Genomic DNA, 26,640 nt, shown 5'->3' with positions numbered 1-26,640 from the left:
TTCTTTCTTTCTCCTTTCTCTCTCTCTCTCTCTCTTTCTCTCTCTCTCTCTCATGTCAGTTTCAGATAATTCAAAGAATTATAGCTAGATGCTTTAAATAAGCTACAGTTATTAGCATGGCATTTTTTTGTTTGTTTTGTTTTCGTGTTTACACTTGACCACTTGGAGTACCATATAATTGAATCTACCCTTATTACCACACACTCTACTCTATTTGGCACTCAGATTCACTTTTCTGACCATGCTGTATTTGATAGATGTGTTTTAGTTTTCTGTTTTTAAGATCATGAATTTATTATATATCTTTTCTTTCTTTTTTTTTTTAAAGTTTATTTTTGACAGAGAGAGAGAGAGAGAGCGAGAGAGCATGAGTGGGGGAGGGGCAGAGAGAGGGAGACACAGAATCTGAAGCAGGCTCTAGGCTCTGAACTGTCAGCACAGAGCCCAATGCGGGGCTCGAACTCACGGACCATGAGATCATGACCTGAGCCAAAGCCAGACGCTCAACCGACTGAGCCACCCAGGCACCCTGATTATGTATCTTTTCTTTAAGATAATTTATTATTCGAGTTTTTAGCATTTTATATGTGGTCATAAATATGAGGCTTTTATTCAGAATGTCAATTTTGAGACTGATTTAGGAAGTTCATGTATTACCTGTGCTAAGGTAGTTTTTATTTTCTTCTTGGCCGAGTATGGACCCCTGTTGATTTGCAGCACAAGTTTCTTGTTGCCATACAAAGATCATCTTTCTTATGTCTTTTATTTTTAAGTGTGCAGGTTTCATTTTTTGAAACTTTACAGCTTCTGGAAGAAAATAGAAAATGTAGGGAGAAATTTGAGCATTTTTTTTCTTTTTAATTTACCTCCAAGTTAGTTAGCATATAGTGCAACAGTGATTTCAGGAGTAGATTCCTTAATGCCCCTTACCCATTTAGGCCATCCCCCCTCCCACAACTCCTCCAGTAACCCTCTGTTTGTTCTCCATTTTAAGAGTCTCTTATGTTTTGTTCCCCTCCCTGTTTTTATCTTATTTTTATTCCCTTCCCTTATGTTTGTCTGTTTTGTATCTTAAAGTCCTCATATGAGTGAAGTCATATGAGATTTGTCTTTCTCTGACTGATTTCGCTTAGCATAATACCCTTTAGTTCCATCCACGTAGTTGCAAATGGCAAGATTTCATTCTTTTTGATTGCCAAGTAATACTCCATTGAATATATATATACCACATCTTCTTTATCCATTCATCCATTGATGGACATTTGGGCTCTTTCCATACTTTGGCTGTTGTTGATAGTGCTGCTGTAAACATTGGGGTGCACGTGCCCCTTTGAAATAGCACCCCTGTATCCCTTGGATAAATACCTAGTAGTGCAATTGCTGGGTCATAGGGTAGTTCTAATTTTAGTTTTTTGAGGAACCTCCATACTGTTTTCCAGAGTGGCTGCACCAACTTGCAATCCCACCAGCAGTGCAAAAGAGATCCTCTTTCTCTACATTCTCGCCGACATCTGTTGTTGCCTGAGTTGATAATGTTAGCCATTCTGACAGGCGTGAGGTGGTATCTCATTGTGGTTTTGATTTGTATTTCCCTTATGATGAGTGATGATGAGTGTGTCGGTTGGCCATCTGGATGTGAAATTTGAGCATTCTAATCTTGCTCCATGTTCTTGGCTTTTCCTGTTGGCTTTAAGAGACTGGGGCAGGGGAAGACAACTAAAAACTGTGGGGAAAAAAATCACAATAATTTGAAATATTATTCAAATATTTCAAAATTCCATGATGTAGAGCTAGCTATAGCCATATGGTAGAGTCAGTATTTCTGAGCATAGTATTTTTAAATCATTTTCTTATTTAAAACAATCACACAGAAAAGTTGGAAATAGGGGCGCCTGGGTGGCGCAGTCGGTTAAGCGTCCGACTTCAGCTCAGGTCATGATCTCGCGGTCCGTGAGTTCGAGCCCCGCGTCAGGCTCTGGGCTGATGGCTCAGAGCCTGGAGCCTGCTTCCGATTCTGTGTCTCCTTCTTTCTCTGCCCCTCTCCCCTTCATGCTCTGTCTCTCTCTGTCTCAAAAATAAATAAACGTTAAAAAAAAAAAAAGTTGGAAATAAAGCACAAAAGACTTTTTTTTCCTGAACCAGTTGAAAACAAGCTGCTGCTGAGAAGCTTCATCATCCCAAATGCTTTAGTGAGTACTTCCTACATTTTCCTACATAACCACAATACAACCATACAAAGCCAGAAATTGACACCGAAACAATTAACAATTAACTAAACAATATGGCATGATGTTATTTCAGTAACTAATACTGAAACGTTATTACTGTCTATTCCACAGACCCCTTTTAAGTTTGGCCAGTGTCCGAGTGATGCAGGTGTGGTTCAGAATCACGTGTTGCATTTAATGGTCCCCGTCTCTAGTCTTCTGCCGCCACAGTTCCCACTCTTTCTTTGACTTCCATGACTTTGACACCACGAACGATTACAGGCCACTTATGCTATAGAATATTCCTCAGTTTGGGTTCACCCAGTGTTTTCCTCGTGATTAAGACTCAGGAATGTATCTTGAACAGGAACAGCACAGAAGTTACACTGCGGTTTTCTATCTTCAGGTTATTCAGGCCTGAAATCTTGGTCAACTTCCCCCATATCTAAGTCAGATTTTGTTGGTTCTCTCACTTCTGCTTACTCCCATTGCCACATTTCTATTTCAGGCCCTGATTACCTGTTGCCCAAACTATTGCCCCAGCCTATAACTGCCTTTTTCTTGCTGCAATCTTTCCTGAACACGGCCACCTGTTGCTCTTCCCAACAGACAGCTGTTTGTCAGCATCTGCTTAAAGATGCAGAAATAGAAAATAGCAGTCTTCAGTATCTACTAGTTGCTCGCAGAATAAAGTCCAAATTCTTGATACGATGCTCAAGGTCCTCTACATTTAACAGTAGCTTAACCCATCTTTTTCTGTATCCTCTCATGTATCCTTATTTAAACCAGCTTGGTCCCTCTGCCGGAATGCTTATCCTCCTATCCCCCAAATTCTGTTCATTCTTCAGGACCAACTGAAAGGCTCTTTTACAACACCTTTGTGCTAATACCCTTTTTCTCTCAAAAGCCTTTTTTCACAGCTTTATAGTATCACAGACTTATAATTTTGTCTCACAGGGTTGGTGTTTAATGTTTGAACACAGTGTTTTGTCTAAAGTGTGTATGTAAGTCTGTTCGTAGACTTAACTGCTAGATGTTAAAATTGGTGTCCAGTCCTAAAACACCAAATATGTGATGAAATCTCTAAACCTTACCTTTTCATTGTAATTTTGACTGTTTTAAGTATTTTAAAGTATTTTATGTTACTTGCTTTTGGGTTTTTTTCTTCATAACTGATTGTGTAGCTACAGTACAATTCCAGTGAGCATATAAAGTTTATTATTGTCATATTCAGCGAGTCTAATAATTTTTGGTTTTGTCTCAGATGAATTAAGTTTCTGAGTGCTGTGTTAGTATTCACACTTTATTTTTTCCCTTTAGCTAATATTTTTGGTAATACAAGGATGAACTGTCATAGAATAATGCTGTTATAGAAAGACAGAAACTTTTCCAAAAATGAACGTTCAGTTATGGCAGTATTACTGGGTAGTAACTTGAAAAGCTTGTTGGTTAGGTGCTGGAGCTAGACCAGTAGTGTGGAGATTTCACTGTATAATGTATTGAAGTTCCCTAACCGTTGGCTGTAATGTTTCTGTATGTATGTCACCTCCCCTGTTAAGATCCTTGTCTTGTTCCTCCTTCGCACCTTAAATAGTGCCTGTATCAGGAACTTAGAGTCAATAATTGTTTGACTTGATTATTCTCATAATTGTTACCTATATCTTCCCAAAGTAGAATATAAACTCCACAAAAACATGGAGTTTTGGCCATCTTGTTCATTTTATTCTTTCTGTTTAGAACTGTGTTTGGCACATAGTAGGCATGCAGTAAATACTTGGGATGATTAAATGAATACTTTGGTGCCTTGAAGAGAGGCATTATTAAGAGTTAATGACCTACGATTTAGTCCCTTATATTCTTTGTGCTCTTAAATGCTGAGGACTTGATAAAGCTATGCACCTAAGAGGAAAAGATCATTCATTCACTCATATAGGATTATTCCTGAATTGAAGCCTCATGTATGTATACTGACCAATGTTCCTAGAATTATAGGATTTAGGAAGAAACGTACGAGAGACTTAAGATTAATAATTTGGTTTTTAAAATATAAATGTATCTTTGATTTGATGTTGTTACTGATTTTCCCTTAGTGGGATAAATCCTCAAACTTTGATGATACAGGTGATTTGACCTTTGCTGTTCCTAACCAGGTCCACTTGTAACGTAGCAACCATTTGTAAGCTGACTTTCTGAGCCTGAGAAACATTTGTTCCATTCTCATTGGCAGGTGTTGTATCTCATCAGTGATAAAGAAATGGAGCCTAAGAATTGTTGGAGAAATGTTATGAATCAGATTAGGATAGAGACACTGAACCTAGTTTCATATAAATAGGATTTATAGGTAACTGTAAAACAGATAAGACTTGGATTATAATATAAATGCTTGTTTGTCATTAAATACTCTAGTTGAGCTTTAGGGTTGTCCCTGAACATCATTCTAAGCAAAGATATGACCTGCATCAGAATGTGGGACTTATGTCACTCGTTGTTTTCAACAGGAGCTACTGTTCTCTCTCTAGTTATGTGCTTAGTATGATTTTTCTCCCTGCCCCTCCCCAAAGCCAGAGTTAGTGGATCTGAAATAGTTGTTTCATAATGATAACATGGGGGTGCCTGTGTGGCTCAGTTGGTTAAGCTTCCGACTCTTGATTTCGGCTCAGGTCATGATCTCATGGTGGTTTGTGAGATCGAGCCCTGTGTTGGGCTCTTCATTGACAGCATGGCACCTGCTTGGGATTCTCTCTCCCTCTCTCTCTGCCCCTTCGCTGCTCACAAGCATGCTCACTCTCTCTCTCAAAATAAATAAACTTAAAAAAAAATGATAATATGATGAGCTGTGAAATAGTGAACAACTCTTCTTCATTTAAGATGAAATTGGGTGTCTGGGTGGCTCAGTCGGTTAAGCGTCCGACTTTGGCTCAGGTCATGATCTTGCAGTTCGTGAGTTCGAGCCCCACATTGGGCTCTGTGCTGACAGCTCAGAACCTGGAGCCTGCTTCAGATTCTGTGTCTCCCTCTCTCCCTGCCCTTCCCCTGTTCATGCTCTGTCTCTCACAAATAAACATTAAAAACAATTAAGAAAAAAAGATGAAATCAAAACTAAAATGTGACTTGAATTGTTGGGTGTTAAAAAAAGAAATCACTTAGTTTTGACACTTGGAAGACTTTCTTTTGTTTCACACAAGTGTGGTGAAATAATCATAATATTATTGCTCTTAATTAATTTCTAGTTTATAGGATCAGTTACAGGTAAGGCATGGAAAGTTTAGCAGTGGTTATAAACCAAATGTGAATAAAAAAAACCTCGGCATTGTAAACAGTAGCAGACGGAAGACAGGAGGTGTCGAAAGGGGTAAAGGAAGGTGAGGGACATGAAGGTGTATCAGCTTCTGTTATGTACTTGGTGGAGAGTCAGTAGATACTATTTTAAGTTAATAAAGTATTTTAAAGTAAAGGAATCATCTTCATATTTATGACGGTGCTAGCCACTAGAATTAAAAACAGTCATACGACAAAACTGGGCGGTGATTAGTAGCAGAAGCACGGCTGTCTTGGCACGCCGCCGCCGCCACCACCACCACCACCACCACCACCACCACCACCACCACCACCCTGCAGCGCTGCTGGAACCGAAGCAGGGGTGTGAGCGTGTTAATCAGCATTGTGGTGCTAGCTGCCAACAAGCTGGATGGAGAACCCGGCCCCGCTTCCTGGGATGGGAAGGGAGGTGGCTGGTTGGAGGTGGGCAGGGGGCACTTCTGTACTTTGTATTTAATATTCGGTACTACTAGACTTTTATCCTATGTGTATGTCACTTTTGTGAGTACAACTTTTTTGTTATTAGATGCCAGACTACATGGATAACCTACATGGAAATAAATCCTGCCTAAAATATGAAAGTAAGGCTTAAACATACACAGATATTACATGGTTGATTGTTAAGAAATGTTCTCATCTTTTTTGTGGGAAGATGTATTGCTCTGTGGTGATAAGAGTGTGGAGCCTTCAGAGAAGCCGCAATGGCGCAGAGGAGGTTGAGATCCACCCACTCCCCTACTTTGTAAGCCCTCCTCTCCCTCCCTCCCTCCCTCCTTCCCTTTCTCCTCCTTTCTCCTTCCAGTTCCTCTCCTTTTCCCAAAGAAGAGAGGGTCATGTGACTGGATTGATGAGGAGCTGTTGAACCGAGGCCAGAGAGGAGTGGGTGGGAAGTGTGCGGGGAGGAGGGGGGCTTGTGCTTTGAGTGGACACACGGAGTTAGAACAGGCCGGCCGGAAAAACTGACAGCTAGGAAATTCTGACAGATTCCGCCAGACATTTGAAATTCTAACTTTTACTTAGCACACCTCCAATAATGGAAATTTAGCTGTAAGATCTATTCATGAGTCCAGGCAAAACATGACTGACCAAAAGCAACTAAAATTGTGCTTTTTCATTTTCCAGAGCTGTGCTTGGCTGTATTTTATTTCTGGCTAGAGATGTAGTTAATAACATGCGTAGCACCCAGCTTAGTGTCTGGCATCTAGTAGTAGCCTTTTGATAAATTTGCTGAATGAATGAATGCACACATCCATAACTATTAGAAAATGAGTGGGTTCTTAAAGTGTATTGCTTAAGTAGATGAATGTTAAACGGAATGGCCAAACCATGGAACAAATTAAATGGATAGGTACATTTTACTAGGTAAATTTAAAAACGATGACAAGTAATTTTCCGGAAAACTGCACTTTTTGTACTTCTTAGTTTTGAAAGAACTGAGCCTATTTAGGCGGTTATTGTATAGGAGAAAAAAGGAATACCTTGGGCAGATTGAGGTTTAATTAAAATTAGTTTGGGCTCATTTGAATTAATTCCTATATAGACTTGTTAATGAGGTGTTAAATGATCATCTTGAGAATCCCAGGAACTGTCAAAAGTTAATTTAGGGAGAACTGAGAAACTTAAAAAAATAATTTAAAAAAGCATTCCAGGAGTCCCATGCTGAGGAGGCTGAACTTTTAAAGAAAACAGAATCTTGGGGCACCGGGGTGGCTCAGTCAGTTAAGCATCTGACTTCGGGCTCAGGTCATGATCTCACAGTTCATGAGTTTGAGCCCCACATCGGGCTCTGTGCTGACAGCTCAGAACCTGGAGCCTGTTTTGGATTCTGTGTCTCCCTCTTTCTCTGCCCCTCTCCCACTCTTTGTCTCTCAAAAGTGAATACATGTTAAAAAAATATTTAAAAAGAAAAGAAAAGAAAACAGTCTTTTTGGGAGGAGAGGTAGGCATAAGGAGAATCTCCTGCTTTTCTGCAGGAGGCTGCAGCTTTTCCATCCATTTGTTACGTTAGGTGGACAGGCTAAGCCTGGGCACCCTTCTGTAAGTACTGAGCTTTCTGTGTGCAGGACTGTTTTTGGATTCCGCTTTTTTCGTTGTCGTTATTTATCTGCTTTTACCTAAGTGTTTAATTCAATATTAGAAATTCATGTAAATAAAAATCAAGTTTTCTAATAAAGTTTTCTTCTTAGTATAGCTTAGCAGTATATCTGACATCGCGAGTCAAACCAGATTACCTCCTTTCTTATAACTGACTTCCTTGAACACCGTTAAAAAAGATACTGGCTTCGACATTTATAAAACATTTATCCAGCATCTACTGTGTATCCTGTGGTAGGTTTCAAACATGATACTTGCCTTTGAAAAATCTTACTGTCTAGTGCTAGGGATAGGATTCCAGAAAAGACCTGGTCTCAGAGCCACAGGTAAATTCTTCCTTTTTTCAGCTTCCTCTTTTCTCAGGTTCCTCCTTCTGTCTCCTCCCCCAAAAGCTCCTTCCTCACCATCATCCCCCCAAAATCTTAAACTTCCTTGAAGCTAGTTAATTATTTGAGGCAAACTCAGATTTTATTAATCTTATGTTCCTTTCATTTTTCTAAATGGATTTTTCCCTTTTTTTTAATGTTTATTTTTAGAGTGTACTTAAGCAGGCGGAGGAGAGAGAGAGGGAGGGATGGGGAGAGACAGAGAGAGAGAGAGAGAGATTGAGAATCCCAAGTGGGTTTCGCACTGTCCACGCAGTGCCCACCGCAGGCTCACAAACTGTGAGATCATGACCTGAGCCCAAATCAAGAGTCAAGACCCTTAACTGACAGAGCCACCCAGGTGGCCCATCTCAGTGGATTTTTTTCTATAGAAGCTTTCACTCTGGTAAATTACCAGCAATTAAAGAAAAAGAAAGATTTTCCTTTTGTAAATTAACTTCATCATTATGTAGCCTAAAGGGCTTTTTAACCAATAGCTTAAGCCTTCTAAAATCGGCAAGCAATATGACCACTTCAGGGGTGCCTGGGGCTCAGTTGGTTAAATATCCAACTTCGGCTCAAGTTATGATCTCACAGTTTGTGGGTTCAAGCCCCACGTTGGGCTCTGTGCTGACAGCTCAGAGCCTGGAGCCTGGTTTGGATTCTGTCCTTCTCTCTCTGCCACTCCCCTGCTTGTGCTCTCTTTCTTTCAAAAATAAACATTTAAAAAAAAAGTTAAAAAAAATCAGCAAGCAATATGACCGCTTCATAAGTGGAGAAATTTCAGCCCACAAATTCATGATGCAAGTTTTCTCAATATCTTGTCTCTAAATTGAAAGAACGTGGCTTTCTTGAACTCCGTTTCTTCTGAAGTTGCATTAATGGTATTTAACATTTTATTAAAATAGACCTTTATAACCTCATTCTAATTTTCTGATTTCTGGTATGCTAGTATTCCAAAAAACAGCTAAATTTATTTGTGAGTAATTAGCCCTGCAAATGAAAGTCCTTTGGGGTATTTGCCTACCTATTTCCTCTCCATGGATCAATAACCCCTTAAGCCTCCTTCTCTGTTTTAGGAATCTGTTCGGAATACTCCAGAGCTCTGTTGCCCAGTCTGTTTCTTCTTCCACTCCCATCTCTTTCTTCCACATCCAAATGCTAATAAAAGTGTCTCACCACAAGAGTGGTCTCTCCCTTTGTGTCTTGCTTCAGAGTTTGTTTGAAACTAGCTATTAAGATGCCCACAGGCAGCAGGCTGGGAGCTAACCTTTGAACAAATGTAGACTTGTTCAGTTCGTAGAATATGGTTCTTAATGCAAAACATAAATAAGGAGTTGGAGGTTCCCATGGGACAGGAAAGGAGCCTGCACTGGATGTTCCTCCTTTGGGAGATGTAGTAAGATGATATAAGGAAGCTAATTCTTAATTAAAGCACTGTGAGTCAGTACAGGGTCATTTTGTTTTTTAAGATGAAAGTGGGTGAATTACCTTAGTTTTATTACATAATCAAATTTATTTTAGGGGCGCCTGGAAGGCTCAGTCAGTTAAGCGTCTGACTTTGGCTCAGGTCATGATCTTGAGGTTTGTGAGTTCGACCCCGTGTCGGGCTCTGTGCTGACGGCTCAGAGTCTGGAGCCTGCTTCAGATTCTGTGTCTCCCTTTCTCTCTGCCCCTCCCCTGCTCATGCTCTGTCTCTCTCTGTCAAATATAAATAATAAAACATTAAAAAAATTAAAAACAAGTTTATTTTGAAGATTTTTTCCCCACAGTTTGATTTATTCAGTTACTGTTTAGCTGAGCCTTATGACCATTCCTTAAGCCTGTTCTTATCATTTCTAATTTGTGAACCTTTATAACCCAGGCTCTGTTTTGTTTGTTGGAGAAGAACTTTCTAAACCTTAGCATGATTAGAATTGCTTCCCCCCTGCCCCCAGAATTATTTCTGAGGACTTTGTCTAGGAGACTTGATCCTAGTTTTTCACCAATTTTGCTACATATTAAAAAAAAAGGAGAGGGTGTATGGACTCTGTTCTCAATTAAGAACCAGATACCCTTCTGAAGCCTTGCCACATTTGAGAGCTTTTTGAAGAGGAATTGATTTAAGGAAACAAACAAAAAGTCACCTATGGTTTTTCTAATTATCTAAATATTTTAATCTGCCTGCCATCTGCTCCGGTGGTGAAGTAAGGTTCAGAAGGACCTCGTTAAGATACACTGTTGTAAGCCTCTGTTCTCAAGCTTTGTCCATGGACCCTGGGCATCAAAGGCACTTTTAGTGAAGTGGTTCTTAACTTGCTCACACAAAGGAAGGCTTTAAAGTTAGTAATAATGCTGATGTCAGGGTCCCTTGCAGATCCTGTGAGTATCTGGGGGTAAGACCCCTGCAGGGTGTTATTTAAAAGCAACTGGAAGTTGAGCACCAGTGTTGTAGAGCTTGTTAGAAATGAGGATTCTAGTCCATTCTACCAGACCACTGAGTCTTGGTGGACAAGGCCCTAGAATGTGCATTAAAAAAAATTTTTTTTTAATGTTTATTTATTTTTGAGAGAGAAACAGAGTGTGAGCGGATAGAGAGAGGCAGAGAGGGAGGGGGCAGAGAGAGAGAGAGGGAGGGCAGAGAGAGAGGGAGACACAGAATCTGAAGCAGGCTCCAGGCTCCCAGCTGTCAGCACAGAGCCCAATTTGGGGCTCAAACCCACAAATTGTGAGATCATGACCTGAGCCGAAGTCAGATGTTTAACCGACTGAGCCACCCAGGTGTCCCTAGAATGTTTATTTTAAAGAAAACCTCAGTTAATAATGCAAACTAGTTTTTAAAGAATTTAAGGGTTATTTTTTTTCTTTTTCTTCTCCCTTCCTCCCTTCCTCCCTCCCTCTTTCTTTCTTTCTTTCTTTCTTTCTTTCTTTCTTTCTTTCTTTCTTTCTTTCTTTCTTTCTTTCTTTCTTTCTTTCTTTCTTTCTTTCTTTCTTTCTTTCTTTCTTCTGCTTATTTACTTCAAAGAGAACCAAGAGCTACTCTACTGGTAGGTGTCTGGAAGGCATGATATATGACCTCTTTCTTTTGAAAGAAAAATAAAGGGACATGTTGGCTTGTGGAACAGGAGTTTGGTGGTAAAACTGAGTTGCCAATTTTAATTGTTTTTGGAACTCTGGATGCCTTGATGCTTTCTTCTAAAGAGCTGATGATCCTTCCTGAATGAATCATTGACACAGGTGGAGAAGTCAAAAACCAACTAGGAAAGGAGAAAGAGAAGTAAGAATTCAGAGACCCGTGATCATGCTTCTTAAGTCTGGTTGGAATTACTTTTGTTTCTCTCTTTTTTTTTAATGGCCTATTAATTCAGAATCAAATTTTTCTAGTACATAACCTACGAATGGCTTTCCCTGCTATAAACTTTAAAAAGTTCAATACTAATTAGCTTGTGAAACTTATTATTGCTTGTCTTCCACCCCTGGTAACTATTAATTTAATTCCAAGCCTAGCCTTACCAGCAAGTGTCTTATTTCCTGGCCCTCCTCATCTGAGGGTGGATGCTTGAGGGCAATACATCCCTTTAATTCTGCCTAAATGTATTCCAGCCCCAAAGCATAGTCTTTGGACAAATTAAGACTTTCTGTCCTGACCGTGAGCTGGCACCCTTTAAACTCAGTTCCTTAATTTTTCGAAAGCACTTGGCCTCCTTTCTTCCTTTTGTTTAGGGCCCTCTGTTTCTGGCTGTGCAATAGCAACCATGCTTTTGAACTCTTGATTGCATTGAATCAACGACTTTAAGCGTTGGCCCCTGCAGCCTGGTGCACATCCTGTGGCAGTCCTCAGGAAATCCTAATTTTTGGCATTGAAACTAATTAAGAGATTAAACTACGGTTAGGGAGTGATAAGCAGTACTTGAGAGTAATTTACTGTGCAGTGCTTGGTGTTAGCAGAAGCTGCTCTAGTTGCGGATGAGAGAAAGAGCAACAATAATGTGGGAGAGTAGACTCAGATAACTCGGCTGCATTCTTGTAGGGAAACAAAACGCCAAAGTCCACTTTGGAACAGTAGTGTCCCTAGGGGAGGAAGAGGCAGGCTGTCTGCTTTGATGTTCATTAGTTTGACAGTTGCCCAAACTGAGCGCTTTGTTTGTTGCCAGTCTGGCAAAATAGAGGGGCTGCTTCTAGGAGATGGTGAAACTAGTTCCTACTCCTTTTGCTTCAGTGTTAAAGTTACTGAACTCTTGCTTTCTGGAAGTGCCTTATAAATATCTCTTTTATAAGACTGTTCGCTGGAGCACAAAAGTAGCTTGTTAAGAGTGGGTTGGAGGTACATTTATTGTCCTATTCCTTATGTCTCTTATAAGGACCTTCAAACAAAGATTTTCTAGGGCAATTTAGCTGGTACTTAAGGGGAACATGGTATTCAAATCAGTCTGCCCTGCCGTTTAGCTAATATATCTTTTATTTTTGTTTTAAGTAATATTTCCGGATAAGATACTTTATCCTTCTTTCTCTGAAATCGTGAAAAACCTGAACTCATACATTCAAATTCCAACATAGTGTGGTTTTGCTAATGTTTTTTCTTTACATCCCATGGTCTCCTCTCTCTCCCACTCCTATTTCCTGCTCTAGTCCTGTTTGGTACTTAAAGATATTTTTAGGTATAGTGATCTTAATTTCATTTACAGATTGAAATTTTCAGGTGTTCATGCAGAAGTTAAAGAACAAAGGATGACCTCATAGGTCAGTTGATTTGTGTGTTTAGGCATTCTTTTGTCCCTCCTTTCCAGTAAACCATGAGATCCTACTCCCCTGGTATATCCCGACTGGGTGCTTGTGACACATGTACAGTTTATTGATCTAGAAAGTTCTCTGATGAGTGGAAAGTGTTGTCTGCTGCCTTCTCCACCCACTTTAGAGCTGTCCATAGAAGGTGACCATTGGTAATTAAGAAAGATGAGTGAGGAGAGACTGCTGCTTCTTTAGGAAAGAAACTGGATGACTTTGTTAAGAATTCATCCCTGTTCTGCCCAGCCCCTACGTTAAGGTATCATCTACATGTGAAATAATAAAAATAATAATATGGAGTGGAAGTTCCTTTGTAGTGTAACCTTGTTAATTCTCGGTATATTTCTGTTGGCAGGGAAATCAGCTTTGGTACTTAAGCACTCATAAGATTCTTAAGATAAACAAAAGTTTAAGAAATTTCAACAAGTACCAAGGGTTTGCCACTACTGCCAGAAAGGCTTTCTGTTTTCCATTAATGGATCTTCACCTTTTCTGAACTTACCATTCAGTTTTAATTCGTTAGCATACCCTGATTCTTGGAGGAATGTGCAGAGAGTATGGCTGCAAGATTTTTTGCTCTAAGATGCTTGCTACTGTATGTGATTTTGAGTAATGTGTACCATTCAATGATTCCTAAAAAACACACCAATAATGATAGGATGTTGTCTTCCCTAGAGACCTAGAGTGCTGTTTTTTGCCCATTGATAGAGAGCAAAGGAAGTACCTGGCTATTTTTATATTTGGTATGGGAAGGGGGGTTCTTCTCTCTCATAATCAAAACTATTTAGATGAAGTACAGTAATTACATGGGTTAGTACTCTTTCCAATTCTGTGCTTGTTCTTCAGATAGTGGTCGCAGTGGGGATGGTGACCATTTGGGGAGAGAAGTAGAAGATGGTAGAAAATGACTGGCTTTAACAGCAGTTGGAGATTATTTTTAACATCTAAGTAAGAGTGTGGCCATTATTCAAGAAAATGTTCTATTAAGTATCATCTTAGTCCCATTGGGCTTGGGATAAGTTGGTTAGATGAATAAATGGCCATTTCTTGGAGAGGATCTGAAGCTTTCTGAGGCATCAAAGCTGCAATCATCATCATAAAGCATTTGCTGGACTTTTCCTGTGCAGTGTTTTTATAGAGAGGAAGAGGGAGAGTGGGCAAGAGAGGTATTATAAGAAATTGGCTCACATAGTTGTGGAGGCTGACAAGTCTGCAGATCTGCATTTGGCAAGCTGGAGGCCCAGAAGAGCTGATGTAGTTCTAGTCCAAATGCCGTTAGTCTTGAGACCCAGGAAGAGCTGATGCTTCAATTCAAGTCTGAAGGCAGAAAAAACCTGATTTGCCAGCACGACAGGCAGGCAGGAGAAATTCCTTCTTATTCAGGAAGGCCCATTTATTCTTGTGAGGCCTTCAACCAACTGGATGAGGCCCACCCACATTAAGGAGGACAGCCTTTACTCAGTTATTCAAATGTTAATCTCATCCAAAACACCCTCACAAGCACACCCAAATTATGTCTGACCAAACATCGGACACTCTGTGGCCCAGTGAAGACAACACATAAAATTAGCCATCACAGCTTTCTTCTCTGTTGATTAGCACTCTCTCTCTTTTTTAAAAATGTTTATTTATTGAGAGAGAGAAAATGTGTGTGTGTGCAAGTGCACAAGCTGGGGGCGGGGGGAGACAGAGCGAGGGGGAGAGAGAATCCCAAGCAGGCTCCACATTGTCAGCAAGAGCCCAACAGGGGCTCGGACTCACGAACCGTGAGATCAAGACCTGAGCTGAAATCAAGAGTCAGATGCTTAACTGACTCACCCACCCAGCACCCCAGCCCTCTTGTTTTTGAACACTAAAATTTGCCTGCAAAGTTTTCCAGGTTCACTAGAAGTAAATATGTGAATAAACTCTGCTCTAGGCCTGTCACTTTTGTCTCCCTCTGTAGTGGGCTTGGCAGTGAAGAACCGGCTTTGGGTTCTAAACTCTGGTTCTCTTCAAATGTAAACAGTTTTTATAATATTGTTTGTTAACTTTATATTTTAGTTTATTCGTTGATTTTTAGTTGGTTTCATTAATAATGTTCAAACTCTGGGAAATTTGCTGTAAAGTAACATCAGTAACATGATGAGTATATGCAGCTCAGGGATCAGTCTGTTAAGGATCCAAAATACAGGATTTTTAATACCAATTTAAATGTATCCATCTATTCATTCTTTATTTTGTTTATAAAACTAATAACATGCTTATTTTCAAACCCAAATATTACAGAAAGTAAACAGTCCCTATGATCTTATGTCTTGGGATAACTCATGTCAGTTGTTTGGCATATAGTCTGCAGATTACTGATTTTACATGCCCTTCTATACAAATAGTAATTTTTATCACGGTTACTCCTTTTTAGCAATGGCGTGTAAATAAAACCACTTGATTAGAAAGAGTTTGACTGGTAGTCATGGGAAGGAAGAAAATGAGAATATTTATTGCTTTTTTAACCGTTGCTGGGGACAGTTTTGTTCTAGGATTATTACACTTTACTCCGTAATTTTGGCAAGAACAAAAAACAGATGAGTTCTGCTGGGATACCTCCTCTACCGTCTGTGTTTAATAGTACTTAAGTATTACAGAAGAGAAAGAAATCACATTGTGAGAGGGCTGTCAGCTTGTGAATTCTCCATAAATGGGGGCATTAACAACGCCTAAGCAAGTGCTAATATCCAAGTCGGCTTGAAGGTCAGAATCTTGTCCTTATGGTAAGCGGAATTGTCTGTATTGTTTCAGCATTTCTTGTGCATACACCTTCATCTGAGAGAGCACCCCACATAAGGCTAATGTATTACAATGTTAATTCTCTCTGAAGTGTTAAAAAAATGAAACAAAGTAAGCCATGTTACTGTCAGTTGTTAATAAGAGTTGGTGAGAGGTGAGTCTAGCCAATTGCTCTTCTCACCTTAGACCAGTGAGAATTGCCCTGGCAGAACACAGATACTCTTGTGCAGGAAGCTTTCTCTGTCTTGACTTGAGCATGTTGGTGTCTTCTTTTGCTGTTGTTATTTTGTATTTTTTTTTTTTTTTTAGTTTTATTTTTTAAAATGTGCATCCAAATTAGTTAGCATATAGTGCAACAGTGATTTCAGGAGTAGATTCCTTAGTGCCCCTTACCCATTTAGCCCATCCCCCCTCCCACAACCCTCTAGTAACCCTCAGTTTGTTCTCCATATTTATGAGGCTCTTCTGTGTTGTCCCCCTCCCTGTTTTTATATTATTTTTGTTTCCCTTCCCTTATGTTCATCTGTTTTTGTCTCTTAAAGTCCTCATATGAGTAAAGTCATATGATTTTTATCTTTCTCTGACAAATTTCACTTAGCATAATACCCTCCAGTTCCATCCACGTAGTTGCAAATGGCAAGATTTCATTCTTTTTGATCACTGAGTAATACTCCATTGTATATATATATATACCACATTTTCTTTATCCATTCATCCATCGATGGACATTTGGGCTCTTTCCATACTTTGGCTATTGTTGATAGTGCTGCTATAAACATGGGGGTGCATGTGTCCCTTTGAAACAGCACACCTGTATCCCTTGGATAAATGCCTAAGTAGTGCGATTGCTGGGTCATAGGGTAGTTCTATTTTTAGTTTTTTGAGGAACCTCCATACTGTTTTCCAGAGTGGCCGCACCAGCTTGCATTCCCAGTGTATTTTGTATTCTGGCAAACAGTTTTTACCTGTGTGTCATGACCGACAAATGTGTGCAAGTGATAGAGCTATCATGCAAATGAGGAATGGATTATGCCAGGTGTTCAAATGCACATTTCATGGCTTCTGGATGTTTCTTCAAGGAAATGGTTGAGGACTCAGCCAGTAATGATCGGCAAAAAAAAAAGAAAAAAAATAGGATTAGTTAGTTAAGGCCTTTGATACTGTAAAGCATCACAGATGTCCCTGCAGCCTGCGAGTATTGACCAGTAATGGTGAGGATAGTAGAGGAAACAGTGGAGTTACCCGAAGCCTGCCATAATTACAGAGGATGCCAAGAAGCGGCTTCCTCTGTTCCTGTCTGAAAGTACATCTCTGTAGGATTATGCTCAAACACATTTCCTTACAGATCCCACACCTCTCCTAAACGGGGTTATGTGTATGTCCAGATAATGCAGTCTGTGTACCTAGAATCTTTGCATTTCTAAGCTGAAAACAGTAAATTGAAATGAAAATAGGCCATGATAAGACTTTGCTTGGGAAAAGTTTCTTTGATCGATGCATGTGCTGCTTTCAGTTGAACTGGTTTGTTCTTCTGTATAGTTTAAACGATTGCGGGAGCACCTGGGTGGCTCAGTAGGTTGAGTGTCCAACTCTTGATTTCGGCTCAGGTCATGATCCAGGATCATGAGATCCATGCCCAGCGCGGAGCCTTCTTATGAGTTTCTCTTTCCCTCTCCCTCTGCGCCTTCCCGGCTTATGCACACCTGTGCATCTTCTCTCTCTCTCTCTCCCCTTCTCCCCCTCTCTCTCAAAAATAATTAAAATAAAAAAATAAAATGATTGCAAACAGACCTTCTTCGTATAGTTAATTTTTGCATGTTCTTGGATTTTGCATGTTTCATATATTTTTGGTTTTGCAAACACATTATCTATGGCACATTTGTTCTCATAATCTACCTCTGCAACTAAATGTATCATTTCCCCTAACTATGTGTTGGTTCCCTTCTCAGTGGAACTGCCATATGTGGACTTAGGCCAGAATTAAATGTTAGCAATTAAGGAAGTCTGCTTTTATGGTAACAAAATATATTTCAAATTCAAATGGAGACTTTTTTGGTTATCTGAGCACCCTTGCTGCTGTACCTCACCCCTCTCCCATCTGCACAGTTAATTGAGAATATGTTGTTAAATTTATTTTAGTAGCAGATAAGAACTGTATCTTGTTACATTTTTATATTTTTTAGTCTTTTTAAGGCATATTACTCCTTTTATTGATATCATCCAGATGTTTGTTTAAAACATCCAGAGGGAGCTGCTTACTATCTCCTCTATTTGGTTTTGGCTTTTTAAAAATTTTGTGTTATGTTATGTTATTTTTTTAGTTTAAGCCACAGTAAGACCTCATTCACTCAGCAGTCAGTTTTTGACTACTGTGTGCCAGCTATGGAAAATGACATAGTATCTTCAAAAACTTCTTAATGCAAAACATTCAGGTTTTTGAATTCTCAAAATAAGCAACATTTTCCTAGTATTTCTTAATACCTCCTAACCCCTTGTGTGTTTTATTTTATTAATTTTTATTCTCTCATTTTTGGTGTCTTATTAGGCTTTAGAGTTAGAAGAGTCAGTTGGCTTTTTCTCTTTTTGCTCAAGATATTTAATATCTCCTTATTAAGACAAAATATATATAGTCATCTATTCTGGCTTTTTTCTGATTGGAAGAAAGAATAATGCCTCAACACATTGTTATAGGTAAAATAATAAATTCTTATATAATTAATGAATTTTTAAGTACCAAATGTGAGGCATTTTATTAAGCACTTTACATGTATTATTTCACTTCATCCTTCAAACAGCCTTACAAAGTAGGTGAAATCATCATTATCAATTCCATTTTGCAGATGAGGAAACAAGCTCAGAGAGATTAAGTGACCTAGCCAAAACCTTACAGCTGGTAGATGATGGAGCCAGAATACAAACCCAGATAGCCTGACTTCAGAAGGGTATGTGCCACCAAAGAACCAAACTAAAGCTCATGAGTAAAATTTAGGAAGACAGTAGAATTACTAGTTCCTTTCTTTCTCAGACCTGCTTTTACTGCTTTGATGTATTACTTAAAAATGGTTGTCTGATGGTTTCAGGTTTTAAAATGTCCTCAGTGGGGGCACCTGGGTGGGTCAGTCAGTGAAGCATCTGACTCTTGATCTCCTCTGGGTCTTGATCTCAGGGTAATGAGGTCAAGTCCCTTGTTGGGGACTTTTAAGCCTGCTTAAAAATAAAATAAAATAAAATGTCCTTAGTGCAAGCATGTCTGTATGCCTCTTCTGGATTAGGTGGAAGAATCAGTTTAGCCCAGATGGGGACCAGGTCCCATCCCTGTTAAGGTGAGGAGTGGTTTTCAGAAAATAAGGATGTCTGCTTGCCATCTTGAATACTCCCAACTGCAAAGGTAATTTGCTTCATCTGGATGGTAATTAATGGATAATGTGATGGCAGAGATTGTCTAAATTTGTGACTAAGGGAACACTGGCTAAAACTAGCTTTGAAAAGTTGATAGTATAGTATGATGGTATGATAGTTGAGGCGTATTTATAAGTTGTAAACCTTTATATGTTATGTGTTTATATGTTAGTAATGTCAGCTGTGTCCTATGTTATATGTTAAGAGTATACTAAATTAAAAAGTGGGGAACTAGAAACAGTGAGGGAAAGCAAGAGGGTACTTTATTTCATCTTTAAAAGCTAAGGCTAAGCTAAAGCCAGATCATGTCATGTTGTGGAAGATGTAAATGGCATAATTTTAAGGGAAAAATACACAGGTGGCAGAGAATAATAAAGTGGACATGTATTCTGTTTACTATGTACTGAGCACTGCTCAAAATTTTTAAATTCTCAGAATATGTATTAGACATGATTTTCCTTCTTTTAGAAAATGAGACAGCCGAGAAGTTAAGTTGCTTACCCAAGGTCACAGAATTAACTAACTGGAAGAGCCAGAATTTGAACTTGGGTGTCCAGTGTGAGGATGCTTTTTGTGTATGAGCTATTTCATATTTCATTATTATTTGTATTTGTGTGTGTGTGTGTGTGTGTAATTGAATTAGGTAATTCTGTGGAATTCAAATTAGTTTGAACACATAAAAAAGGTTTCCATTTTCTCAGAATATTTCAACTTGAATGTTTGTATATTCTTGGTGGGGAGGTGCTGGGGGAGAAAACCTTATTTGCCCTCAGAGTTTGCAGTTTGTTTTGAGGACAGGAGGCCACACATCAAAGGTGTAAGAACAGAAACAGGAACTTATAAAAAGAGCAAATTAATGACATACAAAGTAGAGGCATGTCTTAAAGGGTACCAGGAATTTTTCCACGACCTAATTTTTTACTTCTATCCTTTGTCTTTCATAATGCTATTGGTTCCTTTGAGGTTTTTCAAAAACTTAGAACTATATAAACATGGGTAAAAATAACAAAAACAAAATGAAAATGAGAAAACAAATTGCTTATATTTACTGATTTGTATGATTTTCACCTACTGGAAAAAAATTGTCCACAGGAATTTTTGTTAGTAGAGCTGTGTGTTTACCACCAAGCTAACAATGAAGAAAGATGTGTGGGCTTTGTTCAGAAGTTATCCCCCTAAGTCTCTTGTTTATGTAGAAAAAAGCGACTTTGGGATAAATTATTCCTCAACAAACGAACAAAAAGTATTGCTTACACCTGACATATAGGCTGGAAGATTAGGGTGAAGTGGGAATGATTGACTGTGATACATGCCAGTTTCTTTTGGGGAGCAGTGAAAATGTTCTATAATTAATTACTGGTTACACAGTTGGTTACACAGTTCTATAGTTACACTAAAAAACTTGGAATTGAACACTTTAAATGGGAATGTGAATTATATCTCATTTAAAAAAATGACCTCAGGGCGCCTGGGTGGCTCAGTTGGTTAAGCAACTGATTTTAGCTCAAGTCATGATCACGAGCAGTTCATGAGTTTGAGCCCCGCATCAGGCTGTGTGCTGACAGCTCAGAGCCTGGAGCCTGCTTCAGATTCTGTGTCTCCCTCTCTCTATGCCTCTCCCCCACTTGCACTCTGTCTCTGTTTCTTAAAAAGGAATAAATGTTAAAAAAAAAAACAAAAAACAAAAACCATTTGACCTCTAGTGAGTGAACATGGTGGTAAAATATACATAACATAAAAGGTAACATTTTAACTAATTTTAGGTGTACAATTCACTGGCATTAAATACATTATAGAATGTTGTGTAACAATTACCACTGTCTATTTCCAGAATCCTCTCATCATTCCAAACAGTAATTAATTTTTAATATGCCAATCCGAGTTTGGAAGCAGTAGTCTTGACCTACTTAATTTTAAACCTTTAGACTTTAAAAATACTTGCTTCCCCCAAATTGAGTTTTGTTTCTCTACAATTTTTACCCTTTTCCATTTGTTTCCCCCTCAAACATGCTTTTTCTTTCGTGTTCCTTCAGATAACGGCAAGTTGTCCAAATAAGAAACCCCTATTATATTTTCTCTGCTTCTTTATTCCATGTATTTAATCACCAGAGCCTTTAGATTGTGCCTCCTTAATATCTTTGAATCTGTCCACCACTCTATTGCCACTGTTATTTACTTAGACTTCTGTCTACTTTCACTTGGATTTAATAGTCCTAGAAGGATCAGTCGAGCAAAAATAATTTCCAAGAATTAAGATAAATAAACATGCTTATAATAAGGAATAGGAGACATCCATGCAGAGAGTTCAAGTGAAACGTGGTAAGTCTGATGCCTTTCCTGAGTACTCTAGTCCACATTGGTTCTTGCTATCCAAGATTCATTCATTCATCAAATATTTATTTTGTATCTTCTGTGTGCTTTAACAGTTTGTAACACTCTGTCCACCTTCAAAATACATGTCCTATCCACTTTTCATACCCATTGCTGTCACCCTAGTACAAGCCATCATCGCCTACGCCCCCTGTCTGCTTCTCTCTTCACCTGTTTAAATGCAGCACTTAGGTAACCTTGTTGAAACAGGAGATCTTATCAATCTTCTGTTTGAGAACCCTTGTGGGGCTTCTCCCACCTCTCAAAGTCAAAATCAGAGTCTTTCTTACAGTGAAGACCTGTGAGTCCCCTGTGGATTGGCCCTCTATAGATCGCCTGTATCACACGCTCCCTTTACTGGCTCAGTTCCAACCTTGCTGGTTCACTCCACCCTAGGAAATGCCACATGTGCTTTTGCTTCTGGGCCTTGGTGCTTTATGGAGATAGTGCTTGCTCATCCAGGTCATTTCTCAGACATCACTTGAGTGAGACATTTACCTTTTTTGTTGTCCATTTCCCACATTGGATGAACTTTGCTTCTTTTATTCCATGCAGTGTATCCAGGGCCTAGATGTCTGACAGACACACTAGACAGGTACTCAGGGTGTATTTATTTAATGTCTGCTTGCCTAGCACATAGTACGTTCTTCCTTTTCTGTGTAGCCTTCCTGGTGAGATTTTTGTCTTTCATGTAGTGACTATGATGCTACTTTTGTATCTCCTCTATTTCTAGCAAATATATGCTGAAATAAATGACATCTTTATTATTTATTTTTATGTGCTAGATTTGTTTTTCTTCACAGTTTTGTGTCTTAAAAGTAGATGAGGCTTCAAAAATGTTAGTAGCCCCCCAAATCAACTTCTTTAATGTTTGCTTTTAAGTTTCTGTAAGAAATTCTGAAGCAGGCTGTCGGCGAAAGTAGGAGGAGTGACCTGGGTTGATGAACTCCGCAGCAGGGTTGCTGAGATCAACGAGCTCAGTGGCCAGTGGCAGCTGGTACCGGGTGGGATGAGGGGTGGGCAGAGCCTAGGTGGCAGCAGGGGTAATGTGTGGCCTAGGCCATGACAGCCAATGCTGGGGAATGGTGCTTCATGGAAAACGACCCTGGTCTCTTCACTGAGCTCATTAAAGGATTTGGTTGCTGAGGAGCCCAAGTAGAAGAAATACGGAGTTTAGCGCCTAAGAATTTTGAAAAGTTAAAGCCAGTTCATGGGCTATTTTTTTGTTGTTGTTGTTGTTTTTCAAGTGGCAGTCAGGAAAAGAATCAGCACCCTCTGTATCTTTAGTTCAGGACTCCAGACTTGACATGATATTTTTTGCCAAGCAGATAATTAATAATGTTTGTGCTAGTCAAGCCACAGTAAGTGTGTTATTGAATTGTACCCATCAAGGTCTCCATTTAGAAGAGACATTATCAGAGTTTAAAGAACGTTCGCAAAGCTTTGATGCAGCTATGAAAGATTTGCATTGAGCAATCCAGGTGTGATTCGACAAGTCCACAATAGCTTGTCCAGACAGCAGATGTTTGCATTTGATGCAAAGACATCAGCAAAAGAAGAAGATGCTTTTCACTCTGTCAGTTATGTTCCTGTGGACAGAAGATTGTATGAATTAGATGGATTAAGAGAAGGACCGACTGGTTTAGATGCATGAGATCAAGATGACAGCACAATGAAGCAGTCGTAGAAAAACGGATACAAAAGCACAGTGAAATTTAATTTAACTTGATGGCCATTGTGTCTGACAGAAAAATGAGACATGAACAGATAGCAGTTACAAGACAACTTGCTGAGGAACTCTTGGATGCAGATCAGGATAATAATATGTTAAGTGCCGTTCAGTCAGAGGTTGCCAAAACTCAGATGCTTATTGAAGAAATAGTACAGAAACTAAAAAGATAAGAGATCAAAAATATCAGAGGGTAGCATAATTATCTGCCTTTCATTATGGAATTTTTAAAGATTTTAGCAGAACACTAGCAGTTAATGCCACTAGTAGAAAAGGCAAAAGAAAAACAATGCAAAGAAAGCACTGGAAACAATGAAGAAGACGCTTTGGGATGTGTACGCATTTCTGCTTCTGCACTTATTTTCATGGAAACCATTAAGTATAAAGAGCTTTGAACAACATCCTAGTTGACTCACCTTGATAGCATGTCTATAGTTTGGCAGTAGTACCAATCTGTCTTTAACGCATGGATTCTTTCTCTGCTTGCAGCATACAGTATGCATGTAGTGCACAGTAAATAAAGGTCATTTGGGGCACCTGTGGCTCAGTCAGTTAAGCGGCCAACTTCGGCTCAGGTCACAATCTCACAGTCCATGGGTTCCAGCCCCGCGTCAGGCTCTGTGCTGACAGCTCAGAGCCTGGAGCCTGCTTATGATTCTGTGTCTCACTCTCTCTCTGCCCCTCCCCTGCTCATGCTCTGTCTCTGTCTCAAAAAATAAATAAAACATTAAAAAAATTTTAAAAAAATAATAAAGGTCAGTTAAGAGTGCTTGCCCACATTCCATTATTCGACATCGGATCTGAGAACTTCTGTTGGTTCTCTGGATGTATACTATCCTAATGAACCTAGAAATCACACAAATGATCATCTGTTCCTGTAGTTGTTATTTATAATTAATCTCTTAATCTTTTAGCTCACTTGCATGCTTAAAATTTATAAATGTCAGATCTTGATTAAACTGGATCTCTTGTTTCTCATCATTAATGAAAAAAAAATCAGTATTTGTCTTTGATACCTAAACGTTTTGAGGATTTTGACACTGAATGCAGATTATTTGAAAAAGACAAAAATATGATTTCTAGTGATTTTTTTCATTGCTGCCAATAGAAAAAGTAATAAACATCCCAATTGTATTTTAGCAGACTTAAAAAAAAAAACAAAACAGAAATCCTGAAGCATATTCACAACTACTGTATATGCACTGTTTCTTTCATTTGGTGACCTTAATATAAATTGATCATTTTTCTCAAATCTGAGCACTTTTTAAAAAGTTTTTTTAATGTTTATTTGGGGGAGAGAGAGAGAGAGAGGGAGAGAGAGAGAGAAAGAATATGACCAGGGGAGGAGCAGAAGAGAGGGAGACACAGAATCTGGAGCAGGCTCCAGGCTCTGAGCTGTCAGCACAGAGCCCAAGGCGGGGCTCAAATTCACGAACCGTGAGATCATGACCTAAGCCAAAGTCAGGCGCTTAATCGACTGAGCCACCCAGGTGCCCCATGAGCACTTTTGTTTTAATTGACTATATTGAATTTGATTAAGTGGTTCATCATTTACATGGAGTAAATAATTTGTATGAAACAAACTTACACATTCTTTTGAGACTTCTGTAAATGTACAAAAAAAATTTTTTTTAAATAAGTAGCAGTTTTAATGGGGATTCAACATTCAGCTGTTTTCCTTTAGGCTCTTGAAAACCCCAGAGACTTAAGAATGTTTTTCATCACTGTTGATTATCAAATCTAAATGTTCACTTGCCAACCCACTTCCTCTTTCTTGGAGGAAGTAAAAGTTATTTTTAGACCTCTGATTTCCTGATTAAGTGGAGTCAGGAATCCCAGCAATTCTCCCTATTAAAGGATATGCTTGCACATGTAAGGAATGTTCTGTTTACCTAGGATTTATTTAGTTCAGGAATATCTTAAACCCTGGGACAAGTCCAGCCTTCCCTAAACTGTCTGTCTACATCTACACCCTCTGCTCAGCTCTACCTTTTAAAATGGAAATCAAACTCTACTCCTTTCCAAAAGAACCCATCCTTCTATTGTAATTTAGCGAAAGCATTAGTCCTAAGAAATTAATATTTTGCCACTGCCATATTTGATGGTCAGAATTTCAGATTTGAGTCTTCTTAGAAAGCACAATCTCAAGAGAACCCATTTTTGTACATCGATAATATATTGTGCTTACTGAGAGATCGGCGTCATTTTAACTTTTCCTTTGGTAATCTGATTAGTTCTGTGCCCATTGCAGGCTGATAATCCCGGTGATAATGCCCTGCAGCTCTCCTAAAAGGCCTTCATCCAGTAGGGCAGTTGGAACCAGATTCGTTAACAATACTTGTGCCAACCTTTCATCAGCTACTCCCCCTTACGAACTATGTAGACAAAACACCTAATACTAAAACATCTAGGGAAAAATGACTTTGAGAATGAAAGCAGATTCACAGGTGGAAAATAAATATTTTTATGGCCAGTATTGTCTGATTTGTGCATTTGTTCATATCATTTAAAAGAGAAAGGAGGAATAAGAGGAAGGGCCAGCCCCTTTATGCTTTCATTTCCTGCCTCGGGGCAAGGGCTTTAACTCCAGAGTACGCTTTTCATAACACTTTCCCTGTCTTACAGATTCCTGGAACACCTAGCAAATTTCATTATTTTTCCAGGTTTGTCTTAACTAACAAAGGCTGACAGGAGACCGCCTGAGACCACCCTGCATATATTGCCATTTTTACAAAGTCCCAGTTTGCCATCTCACTAGCAACGTATGAGAGGTTTCATATTTTTGTCAGCATTTGCTAGAGCCTCTCCAACATATTTTAATGCATTTAAAGACACATTTTCATTAGGGGAAATCCGGAGAGGGAAGTGGAAAAAAGAAGAGACATTTATTGTTATGCAAATTAGGACCTGTATCATGTTGTATTTAATATGTTTATTCGTTTCTCCCTTTGCCTTGCCTTCTCAACCCAACTCAGTATTTTGAGAATATTTACTACATTCCATCCAAAGGAAAAAAAATCTACAGAAACAAACAGGAAGAAGACCTAAACAAATAGAAAGATTCCTGTGCTCATGGATTGGAGGACTTGGTATTGTTAAGACAACAGTACTTCCCAAGTTGATCTACAGATTCAACAATATCCCCATCAGAATCCCAGCTGCCTTTTTTGTAGAAGTTGGCAAATGGATCCTCATATTCATTTGGAAATGCAAGAGACAAGAGATCCAGAATAGTCCAACTTGAAAAAGAACAAAGAGGAGTCACATGTCCCGAAGCTGTGGTATCAAGATAGTGTCAAACTGGCATAAGTATAGATAGACAGACCATGAAATACCAACCAGAGTCCAGAAGTAAACTTTTAATTTAGGATTAGTTGGTATTCAATAAGACAATCCAATGGAAAAGAATAGTCTCTCTTAACAAATGATTCTGAGACAATTAGATATCCACATACAAAAGAATGAAGTTGGACCCCTCCCTCCCACCATGTACAAAAATAACTCAAAATGGATCAAAAGCCTAAGTGTAAGAGCCAAATTTACCAAACTCTTAGAAGAAAATGTAGATGTAAGTCTTCATGACTGTGGGATTAGGCAGTGCTTTCTTAGTTATGACACCAAAAGAATA

At 39.0% G+C, this 26,640-nt stretch overlaps 1 protein-coding gene and 1 pseudogene across 1 annotated transcript in view; both read left to right on the top strand.

Moving 5' to 3' along the window:
* The window catches only part of SPTLC2 (serine palmitoyltransferase long chain base subunit 2), a 106,738-nt gene that overhangs the window by 56,487 nt on the left and 23,611 nt on the right, over positions 1–26,640 (top strand). The window lies entirely within an intron of this gene.
* On the top strand, positions 10,385–24,325 carry LOC128316086 (ubiquitin carboxyl-terminal hydrolase isozyme L5-like; annotated as a pseudogene).

Source organism: Acinonyx jubatus, chromosome B3 (assembly GCF_027475565.1).
Source record: "Acinonyx jubatus isolate Ajub_Pintada_27869175 chromosome B3, VMU_Ajub_asm_v1.0, whole genome shotgun sequence".
Lineage (NCBI taxonomy): Eukaryota > Metazoa > Chordata > Mammalia > Carnivora > Felidae > Acinonyx > Acinonyx jubatus.
Note: the sequence above shows the minus strand (reverse complement) of the source record. Positions and strands in the feature narration are given on the sequence as shown.